The sequence below is a fragment of the Mustela putorius genome, unplaced genomic scaffold (assembly GCF_011764305.1).
Source record: "Mustela putorius furo isolate JIRA1106 unplaced genomic scaffold, ASM1176430v1.1 tig00003942_pilon_pilon_pilon, whole genome shotgun sequence".
NCBI lineage: Eukaryota > Metazoa > Chordata > Mammalia > Carnivora > Mustelidae > Mustela > Mustela putorius.
In genome coordinates, this window is record NW_025422087.1 from 9,293,083 (window position 1) to 9,314,940 (window position 21,858).

Below are 21,858 nucleotides of genomic sequence, written 5' to 3' on the forward strand. Positions count from 1 at the left end.
TGCTGAAACTGAGGAGATTTTTCATCTCCATTCCTAGAAAATTCAAAGGAATTATTATGTCTTGTGGTAGATGAGTACAGCTGTAATTCTCTCTACCCTAGAGGGCACACAGCAAATATACAGAGGCACCACTCCCGGGGAGCAACAGAATCCGATTTCTGCCCTCTAGTGATTTATAATCTAACACTTGAGTGACTCTTGGCATTAAGAAACCATTAATGAGCATGGAGGGTTGCACAGGCTCTGAAGTGAAAAGAACTGGGATTGAGATCTGTCACTTACTAGCTGTGTGACATTGGGCAAATCACTTAACTTCTCTGGGCTTTGGTTGTTGTAACTATTTCCATCTTTCAGCTTTCCTCTAAGACACAGATAAAATCAGGCATATTCTGAGAGGCTCAGTAAACCATAACACAAATTATACATGTTATTCATTATTGTTTTATAGATGTTTCTTTTTGTTAATCTAGAAGGTAGAGATCTAAACTGCAGGAAAATGTCCAACTTAAAAAGCAGTAATTCTGAAAGATAGAACTGCAAATTGGAGTGAATGCCAGTACAATAGAGTGAGTCAAAATCAAATTCTGGATTTACCAGGTGTCCGGAGCTAACAGTGCACACCAGAAAGATAATGACATCTTTTGCACAAGTGTGTTTTGAAAACGAAAGTGTTCAGCTCTTAGTTCTGGTGTCTCGAATATCAGAGTGATTTTTTGACACCCAGAAATGATAACAATTGGCATTTACACAATGTTGATCTCATGTACTTATGTTTTTTCTTTAAATTTCAACACTATTATCTATTCCATAGGCAAGTTTAGCTTTTCATATAGGTCTAAAAATCTAATGACAAAACTGTGCTGATGGGCTTGCATGAAAAGTACTACTGTGGGTAGCAACAAAAAAAGGCTGGAAAGTGCAAAGTGCGAGACCCCCCCATAACACTGGGCTCTTGGCAAATTTATGCTTTCTTATAAGCCTGGGTGCCTCCTCTGTAAAATAAGCAATTTTGTCATTAAGAAACAAATTCTTTATGCATTTCAGTACTTTTCTATTCAGTATAATTGTGTGTTTTATGGGGAAATATATGCACAGTTGCCATATATTTCGCAGGTGTCTAGTTAACCTTTCCCTTGCACAGTTGGACTGCTGGTGTCTGTTCATTGGAAACCCTTTCATTCTCTTATCTTATCTTCTGTCCCTCTCTCTCCTTCCCTCTGGGTCCTCCTGACAATTGCCGCGCCTCTCCTGACACGGAAGCACCATGGAAAACAGATGGTGCCCCATCTCTCCTCTCCAGGCTTTGTTGAGTTACATCCGCAGAAATACATGGGGGTAGAAATGTAGGTCCTAAACACATTTTGCTTGTCTTAAGAAGAGATAACTGCCCCTTTCTGCACTGTGATCAAAGGGAAGCTGTTCCCACAGAGGGTCCGGTGAGGCATGCCTCTGGATACTGTTCACGGTTCCTTCCTCCAAGCAGTCTGTCTCCATGGAGACAGACAGGCAACAGAAGAATCAAGCCGGGGCCAGGTGGGGACCAGGAGCAGCAGGGGAGATGCCAAGAGTCAACAGATGGGAAAAAACAAGAAACACTAAATGGGAGACTCAATTGTTTGGGTGGAAGAATTTACCTTCTAGCTGATTTTTAAAATATTTCCTCATCTTAAAACAAGAAAACAAACAAGATGGTCCATAGGTGAGTAAGACTAAAGCTTTAGCTGTTCATTCCATATAATTTCCTGAGGGTCAGAATATTCTGTAATCATTTCAATGTTTATCGTGGTAGATCTGCTTGATTTTCATTAAGCAGCATTAGTGAGAAAAGTAGATGATCATGAAAACTGTTGCGTTCACTTGGCACATGATCACATCCCCACTTAAAGCCCTCATCAAGCTGCACACATGATATGATCTATAAAGCTCTTGGCTTTCTCTAGCATCTCATTAATTTCAGAGAGTGATTTCTAACGATCGCATTTCAGAAATTGTCAGAAATGTTTTTCTTCTTTTGTTGCTTGTCGCCAAGTGAGAACAATGGTTGTAACGACACCACACGTTTCAACATGTCTTTTCCTAATGAGTCTTTAGGGGGAAATTCAACTTAAGAGAATTAAGAAAACAGTCTGCTACTTCCCAGAGCATCAAAACCATAGGAACATGGCTTTGCATGCATAATACCACATGACTGTAATGTCTGTAAGGGGGCTTATATTCCACACAGAATATGAGCTACCATTGCTACACAGTACAAGTATAGTATTGTTTGCACATGCCAATATAAAGTCTTCAATAACATATAATTTGCTAACATTGCTAAGAGCTAAGAATAAAAGGGAACTGTAAAAGATCAAAGCACAAGGTCTCAGCTTTCCTTCTGAACAGTTCTGTGACATGTCACATGTCACAGAAAGCAAATGTGCTCAGTAGTACAACTTTTAAAAGGCAGGAGTGTGTTCACTTTGCTCCAGCACCACTCAGGATTAACCTTAGCCATTTGTCTTATGGTCAAAATAAAATAGTGAATAATGATTGGTGCAGAAAAAATAAGGTAGTAAACGAGGCCCCTTTATGTAAAACCTTCTGTCCTCTAAGACCAAGAGTGACGTACCACGTGGGACTTGAGGAGCCAATGTCACGGTAGCAAAAAGGGAAATGAGAGTGAGAGTCCCAACCACATTCCCAAGGTGATGCTTTTTAAAGAGATGCCCTTGAGTTTATGTCAGTGACATAACACCTATTTTATGATATTGCAATTCTGTTCTGTTACATTGTAAAGACTCTGGATATGGCACAAACCTCTGATATTTTAAAAGGCCTAATAATTCACTAACTTAGGAAATACTCTAACAACCAAGACATGAAAAAAAAATAACTTTTTGTGCTCAGTGTTAGAGTTTAGTTTAATTTGTGATAATCAGAGTCAGTCCTTCTGTAGGATTTGAGTCAAGTGGAAAGATCTATATGCTCTAAATATAATCTTCTGTCCACTTGGAAGTCCTATTAGAGTCAATTGTAGATTCTGACATTATTTCCAGAAGAACACCATTAAACTTAAAATTCTAGAGATGTGGGCCACCTGAGTGGTTCAGTGGGTTAAGCCTCTGCCTTCGGCTCAAGTCGTGATCCCAGTGTCCTGAAGCTGAGCCCCACATCAGGCTCTCTGCTCAGTGGGGAGCCTGCATCCCCCCCCTCTCTGCCTTCCTTTCTGCCTACTTGTGATCTCTGTCTGTCAAATAAATAAATAAAATCTTAAAAAAAAAAAAAAACATTCTGGAGACACCTGGGTGGCTCAGTTAGTTGAGTGCCCAACTCTTGGTTCTGGCTCGGGTCATGATCTCACGGGTCATGAGATCCAGCCCCCTGTCAGGCTCTGCACTCAGCGGGGAGTAGTCCGTTTGAAGATTCTCTCCCTCTGCCCCTCTCCCTGCTCATCATGCTCATGCTCTCTCCCTCTTCCGTACCCTCCCTCAAATAAATAAATAAATCTTTAAACAATTCTTAAAATTCCATCACCAAGAATTAAATTATAGTAGTAAAAATTAAAAACAAAATGGTTACTGAATGAAGATCCCGTCAGGCAATATGACCAGAACAAATAACACAGGTAGAGATATTGAGATTGAGGTTAAGGGACAGAGAAAGAGTGACATTTTATTGAATGCCTGCCATGTACACAGACTTGAGCACTTTCCATGCATTAAACTCTTTAATCCTCAGAACAAATTATTATTGCTCCCATACTACATAGTAGTTCACACAGCCAATGAGGAGCAGAGCCTGAAATCCAGCTATACTGATGAAAGAATTGGGGTAGTTGGTGGGTGTGGAGAAAAGTCTGGAGAAGGTCCAGTGCATGAAGAGGTCCCGGGACAGCCAGGACAGTAGTAGGCTAGGTGTCAAAGGAAAAACCTCCAAGGCAAATTACACTGAAGGGATGACTCAAATGGAATCCCAGCAGTGGCTCTACTTTTATTTCATGATCATGTTGAAAACTTTGAAAGAACAGAGTGGAGAGTGATCCATATAGTGGAAACTACAAGTGTACTTCAATCTTCAGATACTTCAAAACCAGTAGTAAAATGCTATTGGAGGGTTACTGTAAAAATTAAGTGGGGTAGTACTTGTAAGTGTGATGAGCGTGTGTATAGAAGTGTGATGTGTGTGTATATGCATGCACATGGGAGTGTACGATGCATATGAAGGAGTGTGGCATGTCTGGGTGTGCAGGGTAAAGCCCATTTAGCATATCCTTGCTTTATGATCCTCTATTCACTTACCTGGGAGAACAATCAATTACACTTAAAACTATCTACCAACTCTGAGGCTGCCCCTTAGAAAATAAACACAGCTGTGCTAACTGGGCTCCTTTTAAATTCAAAATGGGCTATCAAAACAAAACAAAAACAAACAAACAAACAAAAAAACGCCCAGCAAATCTTATAAGTCTTTCAGAAGCAAACTTTCCCCAGAAGTTCTATTTAACACCTTTTCATATATTTTCCAACCTCCAATATTCCCTATAACCCACTCTAACTTTTAACTGCTGATTTCAGTTCATATTTCACTGACAAGCTAGCCACAATTAAACAGGAATTCTCACTTTTTCCATCATCACCTCTACCTGCATCTGTACCCAAATGCTCTGCCTTTCTTCCTGCTACAGTTTTTATGTTCCCATCAAAGGCAAACACATGGATGTTTCCCATCCTCTCTCTCCTTCTCAAGGATTTCTGCAACTCTTTTGATTCATTAGTCTTTCTCACTTCTATCAGCATGCAAGCATGCTCTAAGATTCCCCATCTTTAACAAGTGTTCCTGTGATCTTGCATCCCTCCCCAAAGAGTGCTCATATTTCTCTGCTCCACATTACAACGAAACTTATGAAAGTAGTTGTCTAATATTTATTGCCTATGTTTTCACTTCTAGTCATCTCTTTGGCCCCTTCTGTAGGGTTTCTGTCTTCCCTTCCAACCCAATACCACTGTTCATAAACAACCATCAATAACTTCTATAATACCAAGGAAAACCTTCACTTCTTTGACCTCATTTTACTCTCAACATTAGTCTTTGGAGTTGCACTCTCTTCTTGAAAAATGTTAATCTTTTAACTTCCATGAAACCAGCTCTTTAGGTTTCTTTCTATCTCATCACCCATTCTTTCTCAGTTCCTTTGATGGCCAAAACCCATACATATCAAAACACAATATATCAAGACTTATGGCAGGCTGAGAAAGCAGTGCTCAGAGGGAGATTTATAGCTTTAAGTACCTATACTAAAGAAGAGAAAATCTCAAATTAATAACCTGACATTATAGAAATAAAAGAACTATAAAAACATACTATGAAAAATTATTTGTCAACAGTTTGATAACTTAGATAAAATAGAAAAATCTCTAGAAAGACTTTCTCAAAACCTACTCAAGAAGAAATGAAAACTCTAAGTGGACTTATAACAAATAAACACACAGAAATAGTAACATAAAACTTACCACAGGGGCGCTTAGGTGGCTCAGTGGGTTAAAGCCTCTGCCATCAGCTTGGGTCATGATCCCAGGGTCCTGGGATTGAGCCCCACATTGGGATCTTTGCTCAGGAGGGAGCCTGCTTCCCCCTCTCTCCCTGCCTGCCTCTCTGCCTACTTGTGATCTCTGTCAAATAAATAAATAAAATCTTTTTTAAAAATTAAAAAAATAAAAAATAAAACTTACCACAAAGAAATGCCTAGGCTCAGATGGCTTCACTGATGAATTCTGCTAAATATTTTAAAGATGAAAACCAATCCTTCACAAACTCACTCAAAAATACAAGAAAACACTTCTCAATTAATTCTGTACAGTCATTATTTCACTTTTGCCAAAACCAGAAAAAGACGATGTAATAAAATGAAATTATATCCCAATGTCTTTTATGAATATAGATGCAAAAATCCCCAACAAAATTTTAGCAAACTAAATTCAGCAACATATAAAAGGATCATACACCATACTAAGTGGGATTCATCCCAAGAATGCAAAGCTGGTTCAAGATAGGAAATTTATTTTAATAAAATAGGGGGAAAAACAACATAATCAACTCAATAGATGTGGAAAAAGCAGCCGACAAAATCCAACATCCTTTCATGATAGAAACCCTCAACAAGCTAGGAATAGAAATGAACCTCTTCAAGCTGATAAAGAGCATCAATGAAAAAACCCACACCTAAAGTCATACTTAATAGTGAAAAACTGGTTTCTCTCTAAAATCAGAATTATAACAGAGATTTTTTTTTCTGATTTTGCCCCTTTTATTCCATGTTGTACTAGAGGTTGTATCCAGGGAAATTAGGCAAGAAAAAGAAACACCAGGTATCCATATTAGAAAGGAAGAAATAAAATTATTTGTATATAATGTATAAATAATGACAGCAAAGTTGCAAGATATGTGATCAATATACAAAAAGTCAGTTATTTCTATATATGAACAATGAGGAATTTGAAAATGAAATTAAATAATTCCATGTAAAATACTGTGAAAAAAAATAAAATTCTTAGATATAAATTTAACAAAAGACATTTAAGACTTCTACATTGAGGGCACCTGGGTGGCTCAGTGGGTTAAGCCGCTGCCTTCGGCTCAGGTCATGATCTCAGGGTCCTGGGATCGAGTCCCACATCGGGCTCTCTGCTCAGCAGGGAGCCTGCTTCCTTCTCTCTCTCTCTGCCTGCCTCTCTGCCTACTTGTGATCTCTGTCTGTCAAATAAATAAATAAAATCTTAAAAAAAAAAAAAAGACTTCTACATTGAAATCTATAAAATATTACTGAAAAAAGTTAGAGAGGATCTAACATCAGGTCTAATCTGATGTTCAGATTCATTGTGATTCTTAAAATACTGTTTTTTCACAGGAATTGTCAAGCTGATCTTAAAATTCATATGAAATCCAAAGGACCCAGAATAAGTAATCTTGGAAAAGAAGAACAAAGTTGGAATACTCAAACTTCCAAATTTCACAAGTTACCACAAAGATAGAGTAATCAAAAGAATGTGGTATGGCATAAGAATAGATATATACATCAATTCAATAGAACTGAAAGTCCAGAAATAAACTTATGTTTCTGTGGTCAACAGTATTTCAACAAAACTGCCAAGATAATTAAAAGGGGAAGGAGTAGTCTTTCAATGATACTAAGACAACTACATAACCACATGCAAAGTAATAAATTTGGACTATCTCACTTATACACAAATGAGCTCAAAATGGATCAAAAATCTAAATGAATGAGCTACAAATATAAAACTCTTAGAAGAAAACACAGAGAAATAAATCTTCAGGTCATTGGATTAGTCAATGGTTTCTTAAATGTGACACCAAAACACAAGAAAGAAAGGATGAAAAAAATAGGTAAATAGAACTACATAAAGCTAAATCCTTTGTACTGCAAGTGCTACTAGAAAGAAAGTAAAAATACAACTCACAGATTGGGAGAAAAGGTTTGTAAATAATATATAACCACCTTCAAAAACAATAAACAAACAAACAAACAAACACACACACACACACAGACCATATCAAATGCTGATGAGAAAACAGAAAAACTGAAATCCTTCTTTGTGGGTAGAAATGTAAAATAATAGTCACTTTGGAAATCTGTTTGCATTCCTCAAATTGTTACAAAGGAACATTATTTAACAATTAAAAAGTGATACACTGATACATGCTATACAATCAGATGAATTTCTTTTTTTAAGATTTTATTTATTTGATGGAAAGAGAAAGCTAGAGAGGGAACACAAGCAGGGTAGCAGGAAAGGAAGAAACAGGCTCCCCACTAGCAGGGAGACTGACTTAAGTCTTGATCCCAGTATACCCTGGGATCATGACCTGAGCCGAAGGCAGATGTGTAACCGGCTGAGCCACGCAGGCACCCCAAGACAAGATGAATTTTGACAACATACTAAGTGAAAGAAGCCAATCACAAAAGACCACATAAGGTATGGTCCTATTTATATTAAATGTTTAGAGTAGGCAAATGTATAGAGACAGAAAGCATATTATTACTTGCCAAGGGTTGGGAAAGTGGCGAAGGGTAATGGCTTGTAATGTATGTGAGATTTTTGGTGGAAAGGTAGTGATAAAAGGTTCTAAAATTTTATTTTGGTTGTGGTCACACAACTCTGTGAATATACTAAAAATTGAATTGTATATTTTAAGTGAGCAGATTTTATAGCATGTAAATTATATCTTAATAAAGGTGAGAAAAGGGGAGCCTAGGTGACTAGATTTCCTAGTACAATTGTTTTTATGTACAGGGAATTTCATTCATTTGTTTTGATTTTTTTAAAATAGACTTTATTTTTTAGGGCACTTTTAGGTTCACAGCAAAATTAAGCAGGTATAGAGATTTCCACATTTGCACAGCCTTCCCCACTATTAACCCCCTGCATGGCAGGCGACATACATTAACACATCATCTCTACCTGAAGTCGGTAGTTAAAATTTGGGTTCAAGCTTGGTGTTTATATATTCTTTGTTTTATTTTGTTTTGGTTTTTGTTTTATATCTTGCTATTTCTGCCCAAGGATTTGTCATGGACATTTTTTTCATATCCATATACATATATCTACTTCTTAAAAAACCAAATCACTTCTTAAAACACAAATCCATAGTATCCCATGCATTGGTAGGTATGGATGTACTTTAAGTAACTGTTTCCCTACTGATATTTGAGTACTCTCTAATTTTATGGTATTATTCTAAGAATATTCTGGTAGACAAATTTGTGTTTTTCTCTTTTAAAAATTTTTTTAATTAACATATAGTGTATTATTTGTTTCAGGGGTACAGGTCTGTGAATCATTAGTCTTTCACAACACCCAGCACTCACCACAACACATACCCTCCCCAACGTCCAACACCCAGCCACTCCATCCCCCTAGCCCCCCTCCCCTCCAGCAACCCTCAGTTTGTTTCCTAAGACTAAAAGTTTCTTATGGTTTGTCTCCTTCTCCAGTTTTGTCTTTTTCATCAACAGATGAATGGATAAAGAAGATGTGGTGTATACATACACGAGAGAACATTACACAGCCATCAAAAAATAAAATCTTGCCATTTGCAATGACATGGATGGAACTAGAGAGTATTATGCTAATAAATACGTCATTTGGTCTTGTATATTCTATGGATTTGGAGAAACGTATAATGGCATAGATCCACTATTGTACTATCATACAGGAGAGTTTCATTGCCCTAAAAATCCTCTGTGTTCTGCCTATTCCTCCTTCCCTCCCCACAAACCCTAGCAATCACTGATCCTTTACTATCTTCACAGTTTTCCCCTTCCGAGAATGTCATATAATTAGAATCAAACTAGAATGTCACATAATTAGAATCATATAATGCATAGTTTTTTCAGATCTGCTTCTTTCACTTGGTAATATGCCTTTAAGCTTCCTCCACGTCTTTTCAGAGCTTGATAGCTCACTTCTTTTTAACACTAAATAATATTCCATTATCTGTATGTACCAGAGTTTATTTATCCATTGACCTTGCTTCTAACTTTTGGCAGCTAAGAATGAAGTTGCTATAAACATCGTGCAGGTTTTTGTGTAGATGTAACTTTTCAGGTCATTTGGGGGAAATACCAAAGAGATCCATTGCCACCCAGGGTCCTGGGATTGATCCCCGATCCCAGCAGGGAGCCTGCTTCTCCCTTGGCCTCTGTCCCTCCACCCCGCTGGTGTTCTCTCTTACTCTCTCAAATAAATGAATTTTAAAAATCTTTTTTAAAAACTGTAAGATTGAGTCATAAAAATAAATGTACCTAAAGAGGAAACATCTATTCTAAATCACATTGTCGTTTGACAAGGACTCAAATGCTAGGAGAGGTTTAAGAAAGGAAATTGTAACTTTGGACTTTTCTATACTAGTGTTATTGGTCATTTATGAAAGTGGAAGACAAATATTCTCTCAGAGACACAAGAGCTCTGACAAGCTGTTACCCAGGTAACCTTCTTTCAAAACCTACTTGAACTCTAAGATAAAGCAAATTAAGAATTCAGGCATGCAGAAGTTATTGTGTAAGAAGAGGGGTGATAAATATAATTTTTTCCTACCCTCCCTGATTAGAACATAATCTCCCACTATAGGTCTCTAGAACTCTGTACTTTCTGGGTGACATTTGTCACAGTTGCTGGCGTATACATGTTGCTGTAACTGCTTGATCTATGTCTGTCACCCCCACTATACTGTGTGGTCCTTGCAAACAGGCGGTATGTGCTATTGCTCACCTTTGCAGGTATTCCTGCCAACAACAGGATGCTGTTACTTCTTTGTGAAGAAAAAGAACCTGGCACTTCTTCTGTTGTTATGTCTTCACTCAAATGTAATTTATCTGTGACCTGTGTCTCCTTTGTTAATGTCTCAAGTACCAGGACAAAGCTGCATTTATTCCTGCACAGTGCCCAAGCTAAAGAGTCACTCAATTCATATTTGCTAATTATTGAACACAATTCCCTGCCACACCCTCTCCCCCACCTTACATCCCTGCCACACTCTACAATCAAAGGCCATATGCTTTTTCACACTTCCATGCCCTTCTTTCTTTCTTTTTTTTTTTTTTAATTTTATTTATTTGAGAGAAAGAAAGGGCAAGAGAGTACAAGCAGGAGTGGCAGAGGGGGAGAGAGAAACAAGCTCCCCACTGAGCAGGGAGCCTGATGTGGGACTCAATCCCATGACCTGAGCCAAAGGACCTGAACCAAAGGCAGACACTTTAACCAACTGAGCCAGCCAGGTGCCCCCATTCCATGCCTTTATATATAATGTTTTTGCCTCTGATTTCTTGCCCATCTTTTCTGCTTCATGAAGTCTCTGAGTCTTTCAGCCAGCTCCAGCTTTGTTTCCTCTGTCAATACTTGGGCAGAATTTGCTGCTTCCACAGCAATTGAACTATGTCATACTGAAATTATTTGCTCATTTGTTTGTCTAGCACATGAAATGGTGGACTTCTGAGGGCTATGATTTTTACTTTCCCAGCTTTAGGTACCATATATCCTAACTCAGTAAATGCTCACTAAATATTTGTTTTTTAAAAAATGAACCTACTGATGGAGCCTCATGGGCATGTAAGTAGTTGCTTATCTATTCAGAAAGGCTTCACTGGGCCAAATTTGAATTAGCAAAACAAAAATAGATACCGTCACTGAAAGAGAGTGTGCGAATGATAAGGAGGCATTTCCGAATTTACTTGAGCTTGGTTTCAGTATGAAGGAGGATTTTGTCCTCCCTGTGTGTCAGAGGACACAGAACTTTCCAGGTCTGGTAAATGCAGCTAAGCTCAAGATTTAGGTCCATCTCACTGAAATTATTTTCTATCTTTTGGTTACAGTCATGAAGTTTTACTGCTTTTAGGCTCTTCCCTCAACATTGAAAGACGAAAAGAGGAAAATTCTTCAGTGTCTCAAGCATTTTAATTAATAGTTAAATCAAGAAATGCCCCTTATCAAAATTTCCCTTGATCTGTTGTACTAGGCTAATTTTCTCTGTCATGTGAAAGTGCCATAATTTTTGGTACTTAATGGACTTGAAGTTTAATGGGAAGATTTAGTTAATCTTTTAAAATCTAGTTTTAGTTAATATATACTTTCTTAGCTATAGACACTATAGTTAGATTTGCCTGGTCTATAATTGGTCTCACTTTTTTAACTTATTTTTGCTGAGGTGTTTTGTTTTTTTTTTTTCCTGCTCTTCAAAGAATGAGATAATCTAACTCCACCTGCCTATTGATGAGAGTTTTCATGTTTCATGTAGAGTTGCCTTTTAAGTAGCACTCCTGCTGAGAAACTGTTTGCACATAAGAAGAACCCAAGTGTACAGCCTTGCCTGAGAGAACGCAAACAATCTGGGCTGGACAAAGGGATCTGAATAAACTGAGAAGCAACATAACCTAATAGACCCATAGGTCAAAATATGCTAAAAAGAATTCAAATTGCTATTATAAATTCATCTGGAAAATGTCCTACAAAAGTCAGTACTTTCAATCTCACATAAACGCATCCTATTAAAACAGGAAACGCTAAGGTATTACAAGAACAGCTTCACCATTCTTTTAACATAACGGAAATATGAATGTCCTAGAAAGCAGTCTTCAAATCTTATCTTTCACAATGCATATCCCTTTTATAAAATTTGGAAAGTTCTAGAAGCAGCTAAACAGGGAAGCAGCCAAACAGGGGAGCCAAACAGGGGAGCAGCCAAACATGCTGGCGATACTATTTCTTTTACATAAGAAAAGGTGAGGTATGTTGGTCCTTGCCTACATTGTTAATCAATCAACCCAATTACCACCACAAATATTGCTGATGTTTAATTACTCTTCTTACTTCTGATTTGATCTTTGCAAAGAAAAGGTACTAGAATAGGACTCAGGGTTTCAGGAGTCTAGTTTCAATGCTGCTATATGCCCCTGGGTAAATCCTTTCATCTTTTTGGGTTCCAATTTCTCTATTTATAAAATTAAGAGGTTGAATACAATTATTTCAACTTTGGTTTTGTAACTAAAGTCAGTTATATAAAACTGAGATTTAATCATGATCTGGAAATAACAAGATGAAAATGACAAAACTCAAGAGGATATTTGACTTAAAAGACAAAAAAACAACATTTAATTCATAATTTGCCATGTCACCATATATAGATAAGACTGTGTCAAAGTCCCAAAAAGAAAAATGGTAAAACTTTAAGCCAAGAAAGGCAAATAAATTGCTGATGGCATGCCAACACGACCTGATTGGTAGAGGCTGTCTAGAGAAGGATATAGAGGGTTTTAAGGCCAAGTCTGAGTTCAGTGGGAAAGAATGCTGTGATTTATTAGTACTGTCTACTGTGGGCTCAGAAGAGAAGAGTAGTAGCGTATGCAGGATATTTGCCATATAAAACAATATTCTAACCATGCATAGTGGATTCCTGTTATTTGTGTCTGAAGACTTAGAACGGCCTCTATTCTCGATGCAACAGCCTATCATTTGTCACATGAAATACAGCAAAAATGGAACTTTAAAATGGAAGTAACTTCTTTCCGGCTCTTAATTATTGTGTAAATATAAGATTAAAGCAGAAAAGCTAGCTGCAGCTCCATTCATCTTTTGTGTAGCAGTAGTAGAGGCTCTAGAAATTTATGGGGCACACAGCTGCCCAGAATAAGTACTCCACCTTCAGCCTCTCTTGCAGATAGATGGGGCTATTTGACTAAGAGCTGACCAATGAGATATCAGAAGAAGTGATGTGAGCAGCTTCCAGGTTGTGCTCTTTCCCCTTCCTGCTGGTTCCAAGGCCGACTGAGTGAAGGGGAGCCACGAGGGAATGATGGTAGGGTAACACCTGGAGTCACTATATTAGCCGTATGCTGCTAACACAAGGAAATTTATATGCTCAAACCACTATAATTTCAAGTCTCTCTTAGAGACACGTACTTCATCTAATAAAATAGTTAGTTTGGAGTATGGAAATGTGCACAAGAAGCACATGTCTTCTTACAGGAACTGTGATTCAGGAGAAAGTCATTCCCATTTTATGGATATTCCCAGGCAGTTAGCATTCCCAGGCACCAGGTAGCAGTTCAGCTGCCAGGCAGAACTTGCACATGTTTATTTCTTATACTGGGTTACATGGGTCAAAGCCAGCCAACCATGTGTTTATAAATAAAGTTGTTGTTGTTTTTGTTTTAAAGATTTTATTTATTTATTTATTTATTTGACAAACAGATCACAAGTAGGCAGAGAGGCAGACAGAGAGAGAGAGAGGAGGAAGCAGGCTCCCTGCTGAACAGAGAGCCCGATGCGGGACTCGATCCCAAGACCCTGAGATCATGACCTGAGCCGAAGGCAGAGGCTTTAACCCGTTGAGCCACCTAGGCGCCCCTATAAATAAAGTTTTGTTGGAACACAACCATATTCGTTTGTATGTTGTCTATGTCTGTTTTCTGAGCTACAATAGCAGACTTGAGTAGTTCTGACAAAGACCATATAGTGCACAAAGACTAAACTATTTACTATATGGACCTTTATAGAAAAAGCTTATTGGTCCCTGATTTAAAAGATGAAAGCCTTGAATACCTGGGTGGCTCAGTAGTTTAAGTGTCTGCCTTCAGCTCAGATCATGATCTCAGGGTCCTGGGATGGAGCCCCACCTCGGCTTCCTTGATCACTCAGCCAGGAAGCGTGCTTCTCCCTCTGCCTCTGCTGCCACTCCTCCTGCTTGTGCTCTCTCTCTTTCTGGCTGTCAAATAAATTAAAAAAAATCTTACCAAAAAAAAAAAAAAATAGAAACCTCTCAGCCACAGGAACTCTGAACTAATTTCAGGTATCACTTTGTTTTTAATTTCCTTATGGCAGTTTGTCACATCTCTGTGTCAATATTCCATATCCTACTTTCAATTTATCCAAATTCTATATTTTTTATCAAAGAACCACTTAAAACCTTGTAATCTTTCCTCACTTCTCTCCCTAGTAGTAATTGCACTTGAGTGCCACTTAACCCAGTGGCTATTATTCACAAAAAGATACTATCTCTTCCCCAAGAATTAGTGCATTACAAAGGGGAGCTGGGAAAACTAGGAGAGTGAGGCACAATCTCCTGGCTGCTGTGTGGTTTAGTGACAGATTTCAATACCTAGTCTCACAACCAGTAAAGTACAGGTTCACTCTGAATTCAAAGGTCACTGAGAAACAGTGCCTTTCCAACACTGTGAAAGAACATGTATTTACATGTGAAGAAAACAAGACTTCATGTCAAATCCAAGAATGTTATGGGTCTATTCTAGCAGAAGTTTTAGGAGATAATCCAGACTGAGTCTTCAAAGGTGAATTTGAATTGAAAGGAATTTTAAATAGAAAGAAAAGTGAGACTAATAAAGAATAGCCTGCATTTATCTCAATAGCAGTCAAATAATCAAGGGAAAAGCAAATGTGTTTCTAAATGTAAATTAAAAACCACACATGTCAGAAGTGGACATCCAACTAACAGTGAAAAGTTCAAAACGTTGTCTGTAAAATTACTGGGCTCTTGAATTCATTCTTTCAATATGTTTAAAAAGAAACATTAAGAATCCTAAGCTATTAAGAGGTGATGAAGTCTTTGCAAAAATAGCTATAGATCAAAATTAAGAAAAGACAAACTCAGTTGATATATGTGGATAAATCTACACATAAAAAAGCTGTGCCTGTATTTTAATACGTTTTAAATTAAATTTATTTCATATAACCATCATCTATAACATGTCTTTACCTATGAGACTTCAAAATCTAATTAAAAACAAAATATTCATGTTCAGAAAATCCAACATTGTTGGAAATAGGAAATGTTTTAAAATTATATATAGCCATGTAGATATGCAGAATATGCACTAATTTTATTATACTTACCATCCTTCAGAGCTGAGCTATCTAATATGGTAGCTACTAACCACATGTGGTTTTGAAATGTGGCTAGTCCAAATTTAGATAGCAGAAAATACACACTGAATATTGAAGACTTAGTGCAATAAAAAGTGTAAAATATCTCCATCTTATACATTTTGATTACATATTGAAATGATAATATTTTAGATACATTGGATTAAATAAAACACACTATTAAAATGCATCCTTTTTCAGCTTTTTAAATGTAATTACTAGAAGACTTTATTTTTTTTTTTAAGATTTTATTTATTTCTTTGACAGAGAGAAATCACAAGTAGATGGAGAGGCAGGCAGAGAGAGAGAGAGAGGGAAGCAGGCTCCCTGCCGAGCAGAGAGCCCGATGCGGGATTCGATTCCAGGACCCTGAGATCATGACCCGAGCCGAAGGCAGTGGCTTAACCCACTGAGCCACCCAGGCGCCCCTAGAAGACTTTAAATTATGTGTGAGGTTGGCATTGTATCTCTGTTGGACAGTGCTAGTCTTGAGTATCACAGAGTATACTCTCGCTCAGAGAAACTTACCACCACAACACTGGTACTCAGTAAATGTAAACTGTGCTGGATACCTCAATGAGATTAAACTCATTCTGTCTACGCTCGATGAATCTAGCAAATTTAAAGTCTCTAACCAGAAATTCAGAAATAAAAGGTTCAGATCCCATTGTTCTCCTTGCTTTTTCCATCTGAATTTTATTGATTCCAAAGGGAAGATCTTCTATGTGTGCAGAGCAAGATGGGGTATTAGTTATAAGCTGGGAGGGAAAGAGATGGCCCCAAATAGCACAATCAATAAGAGAATGGTATCCATGTGGGACACAATAACTATACTTGGGATAAAATTTGATCCAAAATAACCCCTTTTAAAGGACAAATATTTAGTCCCTTAAATTATTTCTTTAGGTGAAAACTTTTTCTAGTGTTTTACCTTCACAATCAGCTGAGGGTATAGCTTGGTATAGAAATCAATGAAAAAAGACTTCTACAGAAAAACACTCATTGCTTCCTAAGGGTCTTCACTGATAGGCTCTCCACAAATAACCAAGATAATATTGCTTAGAATATGAACTCTAAAGCATCATATTACAAAGTACTTATTTTACTGTAACAGTTCTGAAAGGCTGACTTGGTTTCCTGGCCATCTAATTTTACCCTAATGAACTATTTTATTCAATGAATCACTATTCTTGTAAATTCTTCTACTTAACAGAACAGAAGGTGACAGCTAACAGCATGTGCCGGCTGACAGTGCCGGCTTGCCTCTAGCCCTGTTGCTTTGAATGATTTACTCAGGATAGAGATATTTGACCCTGCAGAAAGGCAGTCCTTTGGATTTCCTCCTAAGGCCCACTTGAAAGTTATCTCCCACTGCTCTTTCGGTGTCAGGCCTTGCCAAGAATAAAAGTGCTGTGTCACTCACGCCACTGGTTCTTTGTCCCTAAACAGATGAAAAGTCCTTGTTTTCATTTCTAAGATGTCAGAGAATGAAAAGAGAGAAAAGTAATTTCAGTGCCCAGAAGTAGGGATGCCTGTGTGATCATTTCCAAACAATACCAATCACTCTGAGATCAATAGGAGAATATGAAGGCTGATTCTTCTGTTTCTAATTCACAGGTAAAGAAATACTTAACTTGTCAAAAAAAAAAAAAATCCATACTTAATTATTATTTTTTAATTTAATGAGAGACCAAAGGCAAAAAGAAGTTGTGTTACATGTTCAGAACATGGTTTCAGGGGCACCTGGGTGGCTCCATCGTTAAGGCTCTGCCTTCGGCTCAGGTCATGATCCCAGGTCCTGGGATCAAGCCCCACATTGGGCTCCCTGCTTAGCAGAGAGCCTGCTTCTCCCACTCTCCCTACCCCTGCTTGTGTTGCCTCTCTCGCTGTGTCTCTCTCTGTCAAACAAATAAATAAAATCTTTAAGGAAAAAAAAAAAAAACATGGTTTCATTCATTAACAGGGATGGTGATCATGGGAATGACAACACTACCTCCTACCTCCAACTTAACCAACCTGCAGCAGGATCACCCAGCTATACCTAACATACAATTAATTGCTTGGAGGTTTTTAATACTTGGATAGACAGAGGTGAGCAGTGATGTGCATGGCAGCTTTTAGTTCTTGGACTGACGAAGGTTGAGAAGGGTTTACACAGGGGCCTTGGGGAAAAAAAAGTTGGGAAAGACAGAGAGAAAGAAAGGATAAAATGGTATCTAATCCCAACCAGTCTGTGAGACTAGGCCGAACCTTCCTAAGAAAGGAAAGGAAAGGCCATTAGGATGCGGGAACTTTTAAGATTCTGGATATAAGCTTGAAAATGAGAAGGACAGAGAGTAGCTCCACCAGTGTCCAGAGGTGTGAGCAGGCTAAGATGCAGGGAGGCAAGCCAGGGGCAGCCTGGTGTGGGGCTGATGGATCTCTCATCAACGGTGGCTGAAGGAGTGAGCACACATATGGGAAGTACCACATTTATCGATTTCCTCTGTCTGTATCAGTGTCTTGCCATCAATTTCTTCCTCATTTTCCTACCATCCCAGTCTTAACAGCCACAATGTCAACACAATACCTTTTTTTAAAAGCCATTCATCAATAGTTTTGGAGAATGTGATGGATGGGAATCACTGTTCCTGTTACAACCTCTGTGCAGCAGCAGCGAGCTCTACGACTAGCAATGGACACAGCAGCAAAAAGAGTGTTGCGTTCCCACCCCAGCACAGCAAAGTTCTCACAAGTCCCACCTACAGGCATTGCAGCCTGGAGCTTCCTTGGGGGGAAGATTCCTGAGGTGCACAGAGAGGCAAAAGATTAGAGGTCTTGATGAAGAACAAAAGTGAAACAAAGTTGAGGAGACTTTGAAGAGGGGCTGAGGTCAGCCAACACTTTCACGTGTCCTCCTTCATACACGAAGCCTTGAGAGGCCTACGTGCATTCAGATCTCATGCGACTTTTCCACCAGAGAATGCAGCAGTAGTCAGTAGGAAGAAAGAATCCCCAATCTAGGAGTGAATATATAACATATTAGTACATAAAATATGTATAAAATAGAATAAAAAAAGAATAGAATAAAAAATAGAATACATAAAAATAATAAATAAAATAGAATAGAATAAAAAAATAGAATAAATAAGATAGAAAATAGAACATACTACTACATAAAAAAGAAGAGAAAGAATAAAGCTGGTTCCATACATTAGATGGCAATTTTTCATTAGAGTATACATTTCAATATTAATCTCATATTACCCAGTAGATATATTCATGAACATAATAGTAAATTTTTTTGAAAATTAAATTATCTTTTAAATTCTCTGGGAAAGATATTACAAGGAATTTGTCGTAACACCACTCATTAAAACATCGCCCATTAAATGCATCTATTTTGTGTAATTGGATTTTTACATCCCATTTTCTCAAAATGAAATGTAATTTATATTAAATTCGCCATATTTTATCAGGTACTTAATATGTGCCATGCTTTGAGCTAGGTCCTAGGGATTCAAAGATGAATAAAACATAGTTTTTAACCTTAAAGAGGTCATGGATTATCAGAGACAATATTTATGATAACATGTAGAACAAAGCATTAAAAAAGAAGCAATTAATTCAGCACTAGTTGGAAGAAAGCTGGGAAAGCTTCATGACTCTGAAGCTGGATATTAAAAGATGATGAAAACTATGCCAGGTAATTCAGAAAAAAAGGGATGTTCCAAACATAAGGAGAATATGTACCTGGTTGAGGAATTATTTATAATAGCCAAATTGTGGAAGCAGCCCAAGTGTCCATCAATAGATGAATGGATAAAGAAGAAGTGGCATATGTATAAACAAAGAAATATTATTCAGCCATTAAAAAGAATGAAATCTTCCCATTAATAACATGGATGGAACTAGAGAGTATTTTGCTAAAAAGTGAAATAAGTCAGTCAGAGAGACAAATATGATCTCACTCATATGTGGAATTTAAGAAACAAAAAACAAACGAGCAAAGGAAAAAAGAGATAAACCAAGAAACAAACTCTTAACTATAGAGAAAAACTGATGGTTGTCAGAAGAGCGATTTTAGGGGGATAGGTGAAATAGATGATGGAGATTAAAGAGTGCACTTATCATGATGACCACTAAATAACATATAGAAGAGTTGAGTCACTATACTGTATACCCGAAACTAATCAAACATTATATATTAACTATACTGGAATTTAAAAACTTAGATTCCAAAAAAAAAAAAAAATCTACCCGGTAGAAACTGGATGAAGGATACAGAAGACCTCTCTATGTCATTTAATCAAGTATCTACAAATCTATATTTCAAAATTAAACATTTTAATATGCTAATTATCACCTGTATTAATATGCATGGTGATTAGGAAAAATAGCACAAGTTATCCTGGGTGAGGGATAGGGATGAGAGGATGTTGGGCTCAGTTTGTACTGCAGAAAAATAATGCCGGCAGCAAGTGAAAAATTCTTGAATAGAAGGTAAAAAACTGAAAGAGGTATTTTTGAGGGAAGACAAGCAAAAGTCTTCCATGATTCTGATAGAAGAGATAAAGAGAATTTTAAGATTGGGGTAGAAATGCATGCTGTTAATCATTATAACATAACTAAGGAAGTTTTTATAGTGAAAGATGTAACTATTGAAATTGAGTATCAATACCCAAGTGTGACATGGTATTGGAATTCAAAAATAAGGTCTTATAATGTGAACTTCCTTTGTTGTTTGAGAATTTTCAATTCTGTAATAGAAGGCAGAAAAACAAACAGGATGGACCGAACACATAAGAAATGTTAAGCATGGTATAAATTTTAATAGATGAAACTCATAGGATATGTTGTTTTGTGCACATAATGAGTAAGAAAGTAATTTGTGAGATACAAGTAGAATTCATTTTAAATGTTAAATTTTGACATAGTTAAGGTAGTTATAGGTTAAGGTAGTAACCTATAACACATGTCAACAACCAGTGGAACAAATAAAAAGCAATAGTGCTGTTTAGAAAATGAAGGGCATAAAAAGATGAAATCAAGCCACCCCTGAATTGACAGCTATATCACCCTCAAAATCAGTCACTCAGGAGTGACATCCAGGATGGCCTCAGGCTGACCCAATGTACACTCTACCCAAAAACACACATAAGACCTATGGCTATTTAGCAGGCTAATTGACAAGCCACAGCTATGTACAGATGTTCTTGTCCACGAGTGGCTCCTATAGAGCAAGTACGTATCATTGGCCCAGGACCCCTTCGTTCTGTGAACCCATAGGTCCAACCTCACCTCTGGTCCTCATAAGCAGAACTTCAGAAGGGAGAACTAAGATGGCAGAAAGAGACAGATACGGAAAGCACTCAGGGAACAAAAGCTCCTGAAAGCAAACCCCAGCGCATTACTCAGCCTGGCCCCTGGTAAGGGCGGTGCAATTCCGCCTGGGGCAAAGACACTTGAGAATCACTACACCAGGCCCCTCCCCCAGAAGATCAACAAGAAATCCAGCCAAGACCAAGTTCACCGACCAAGGACTGCGGTTTCAATACCAAGGAGAGCAGCAGAATTCCAGAGGAGGAGAAAGCAAAGCACGGAACTCATGGCTTTCTCCCTGTGAGTTTTTTTTCCCTGTGATTTTTATAGTCTTGCAGTTAATTAAATTTTTTACCCTTTCATTTTTTTTCTCTTCTTATGCTAAAATTTTTTTAAACTTTTACCTTTTTATTTTTTAACGTTTTTTTAACTAGTTGATCTAATATATATATATTTTCCTTTTTATATCTTTCTTTATTAGTTTTCCTTTTTTAAATTCTTTTTTTTTTTCTTTTCTCTTTTTTTTTCTCTTTCTTTCTTTCTTTTTGAACCTCTTTTTATCCCCTTTCTCCCCCCTCATGATTTGGGATCTCTTCCGATTTGGTTAAACCATATGTTCTTGGGGTTGTTGCCACACTTTTAGTATTTTACTTGCTCTTTCATATACTCTTATCTGAACAAAATGACAAGGCGGAAAAACTCACCACAAAAAAAAGAACAAGAGGCAGTACCGAAGCCTAGGGACGTAATCAATACAGACATTGGTAATATGTCAGATCTAGAGTTCAGAATGACAATTCTCAGATTCTAGCCAGGCTCGAAAAAGGCATGGAAGATATTAGAGAAACCCTCTCGGGAGATATAAAAGCCCTTTCTGGAGAAATAAAACTAAAATCTAACCAAGTTGAAATTAAAAAAAGCAATTAATGAGGTGCAATCAAAAATGAAGGCTCTCACTGCTAGGATAAATGAGGCAGAAGAAAGAATTAGTGATATAGAAGACCAAATGACAGAGAATAAAGAAGCTGAGCAAAAGAGGGACAAACAACTACTGGACCACGAGGGGAGAATTCGAGAGATAAGTGACACCATAAAACGAAACAACATTAGAATAATTGGGATTCCA

At 37.5% G+C, this 21,858-nt stretch overlaps 1 long non-coding RNA gene across 1 annotated transcript in view; it reads left to right on the plus strand.

Annotated features, from left to right (window-relative positions):
• Positions 1-1,461: 1,461 nt before the first annotated feature.
• The window catches only part of LOC106003603, a 57,906-nt gene continuing 37,509 nt past the window's right edge, over positions 1,462-21,858 (plus strand). Inside the window, exon 1 of the long non-coding RNA XR_001176198.2 lies at positions 1,462-1,699. This is a non-coding gene — a long non-coding RNA (uncharacterized LOC106003603). The remainder of the gene's footprint in view (positions 1,700-21,858) is intronic.